The following is a 3,701-nucleotide window of genomic DNA, read 5'->3' on the forward strand; positions in this document are numbered from 1 at the left end:
TAACCACTTGGGTGACATTTAGGATGAACCATGAAACCCAGAGATAAAACAATTTTACTCTTTGGCAACAAAGTGCCTTTCTTTTTTTTTTAATTGAATATACTCTTCATTTACATTTCAAATGATATACCCTTTCTCTGTTTCCCCCTTTCCCCCAAACCCCCCACCCATCCATCCACATCCTGCCTCCAAGAATATGCCCATCAACCCAACCCACTCCCCCCCCCTTGTTTTCCCCACTCTGGGGCCTCTATTGTGCCTTCACAGGACCAAGGATATCTCCTCCCACTGATGGCTGACAAGGGATTCCTCTGCAACTCTTTTGGCTGGAACCATGTATACACCTTGGTTGATGGCTTCCTCCCTGGGAGCACTGGGGCATCTGGTTGACTGACATCTTTGTTCTTCCTATGGGACTGCAAACCCCTTCAGCTCCTTCAACCCATGCTCCAACTCCTCCCCCATGCTCAGTCCCATGATTGGCTGATAGCATCTGCCTCTGTATCTGTAAGGCTCTGGCAGGGGCCCTCCTGAGACAACCATAACAGGCTCCTTTCTGTATGGACTTCTTGTCATCCATAGTAGTTTTGGGGTTTGGTGACTGTTTATAGGAAGAATCCCCAGGTAGAACTGTATCTGGATGGCCTTTACGTCAGTCTCTGCTCCACACTTTGTCTCCATATTTGCCCCTTTGAGTACTTTGTTCCCTTTCTCAGAGGAACCAAAGTTCCCTCACTTTTCCTGTGGTCTGTGAATTGTAACATGTTTATTTTGTACTTTTGGGCTAACATTCCCTTATTAGTGAGTGCATACTATGTGTGTTCTTTAGTGATTAGGTTACCTCGCTCAGGATGACACTTTCTAGTTCCATCCATTTGCCTAAGAATTTCATGAATTCATTGTTTTTAATAGCTGAATAGTACTCTATTGTGTATACATACCACAATTTCTGTATCCATTCCTCTGTTGAAGGACATCTGTGTTCTTTCCAGCTTCTGGCTATTATAAATAAGGCAGCTATGAACATAGTGGAGCATGTGTCTTTATTACATGTCAGTATAGCTGGGTCCTCAGGTAGTACTATGTCTAATTTTCTGAGGAATTGCCAAACTGATTTCCAGAGTGGTTTTACCAGCTTACAATCCCACTGACAATGAGGAAGTGTTCCTTTGTCCCCACATCCTCTCCAGCATCTGCTGACCCCTGCATTTTTCATCTTAGTCATTCTGACAGGTGTGAGGTGGAATCTCAGTGTTGTTTTGATTTTCATTTCCCTGATAACTAAGGATGTTGAATATTTCTTTAGGTGCTTTAGAGCCATTTGAGTTTCCTTGGTTGAGAATTCCCTGTTTAGCTCTGTACCCCATTTTTAATAGGGTTATTTTAATCTTTCGAGACTAACTTCTTGAGTTCTTTGTATACGTTGGATATTAGCCCTCTATCTGATGTATGATTGGTATAGATCTTTTCCCAATCTGTTGGTTGCCATTTTGTCCTGTTGACTGTGCCCTTTGCCTTACAGAAGCTTTTCAGTTTTATGAGTTCCCATTTGTCAATTCTTGTTCTTAGAGCATAAGTCATTGATGTTCTGTTCAGGAACTTTCCCCTGTGCCCATGTGTTCAAGATTCATCCCCACTTTCTCTTCTATAATCTTCAGTGTGTCTGGTTTTATGTGTAGATCCTTGATCCACTTGGACTTGAGCTTTGTACAAGGAGATAAGAATGGGTTGATTTGCATTTTTCTGCATGTAGACGTCCAGTTGATTCAGCACCATTTGTTAAAAATGCTGTCTTTTTTGTCCACTGGATGTTTCTACCTCCTTTGTCAAATATCAAGTGACCTTAAGTGTGTGGGTTCTTTTCTGGGTCTTCAATTCTATTCTATTGATATACCAATACTAAACAGTTTTTATCACTACTGCTCTGTAGTAGAGCTTGAGGTCAGGGATGATGATTTCCCCAGAATATCTTTTGTTGTGGAGAATAGTTTTTGCTATCCTGTTTTTTTTTTTTTTTTTTTTTTTTTGTTATTCCAGATGAATTTGAGAATCGCTCTTTCTAGATCTATGAAGAATTGATTTGGAATTTTGATGGGGATTGTATTGAACCTGTAGATTGCTTTCTGCAAGATGATTATTTTTATTGTATTGATCCTGCCAATCCATGAATGTGTGATATCTTTCAATCTTCTGAGACCTTCTATTTCTTTCTTCAGATGCTTGAAGTTCTTGTCATACAGATCTTTCACTTGCTTTGTTAGGGTCACACCTAGGTATGAAATATTATTTGGGACTATTTTGAAGGGTGTCATTTCCCTAATTTCTTTCTCATCTTGTTTATCCTTTGAGTAGAGGAAGGCTAGTGATTTGCTTGAGTTAATTTTATATCCAGCCACTTTGCTGAAGTTGTTTATCAGCTTTAGGAATTCTCTGGTGGAAGGCTTAGAGTCGCTAAATGATACTATCATATCATCTGCAAATATTGATAATTTGACTTCTTTGTCTCCAATTTGTATCACTTTGACCTCCTTTTGTTGCCTGATTGCTCTAGCTACGACTTCAAGTACTATATTGAATAGATAGGGAGAAAGTGGGCAGCCTTTTCTGGTCCCCAATTTTAGTGTGATTGCTTCAAGTTTCTCTCCATTTAACTTGATGTTGGCTACTGGTTTGCAGTATATTGCTTTCACTATGTTGAGGTACAGGCCTTGAATTCCCAATCTTTCCAAGTCTTTTATCATGAAGGGATGCTAGATTTTATCAAAAGCCTTTTCAGCATCCTTTAGTTTGTTTATGTAGTGGATTACATTGACAGATTTCTGTATATTGAACCATCCTTGCACCTCTGGGACGAAGCCTACCTGATCTTGGTGAATTATAGTTTTGATGCATTCTTGGATTCAGTTGGCCAGGATTTTGTTCAGTATTTTTGCATTGATGTTCATGAGGGAGATTGGTCTAAACTTCTCCTTCCTTCTTTGGCCCTTGTTTGGTTTAGATATAAGTGTTATCGTGGCTTCATAGAATGAGTTGGGTAGTGTTTCTTGAGTTTCTATTTCATGGAGAAGTTTGAAGAGTATTGGTATTAACTCTTCTTTGACGATCTGATAGAATTTCCCACTAAACGCATTTTGTCCTGGGCTTTTTTTTATGGGAGATTATTAATGACTGCTTCTATTTCCTCAGGACTTATGGGACTATTTAGATGGTTTATCTGATCCTTTTTTAACATTGGCATCTGGTATGTACCTAAAAAGTCTTCCATTTCATCCAGATTTTCAAACTTCATTTAGTATAAACTCTTGTAGTAGGATCTGATAGTTTTTTTTTTAATTTCCACAGTTTCTGTTGTTATGCCTCCCTTTTCATTTCTGATTTTATTAATTTCAATACTGACTCTGTGCCCTCTGGTTAGTCTGGCTAATGGTTTTTCTATCTTCTTGATTTTTTTCAAAGAACAAGCTCCTTCTGTTTGGTTGATTTCAGCCCTGAGTTTGATTATTTCCTTCCGTCTTACTCCTCTTGGGTATATTTGCTTCTTTTTGTTCTAGAGCTTTCAAGTGCACTGTCAAGCTGTTAGTGTAAGCTCTCTCCATTCTCTTTTTGGAGGCACTCAGAGCTATGAGTTTTCCTCTTAGCAAAGTATAGCTTTTTAAAACAAAGTGAGAATCAAGTATCAGAAGATGATCCAAAGTTTATAT

This window comes from Apodemus sylvaticus, chromosome X (assembly GCF_947179515.1).
Source record: "Apodemus sylvaticus chromosome X, mApoSyl1.1, whole genome shotgun sequence".
NCBI classification, from domain to species: Eukaryota; Metazoa; Chordata; class Mammalia; order Rodentia; family Muridae; genus Apodemus; species Apodemus sylvaticus.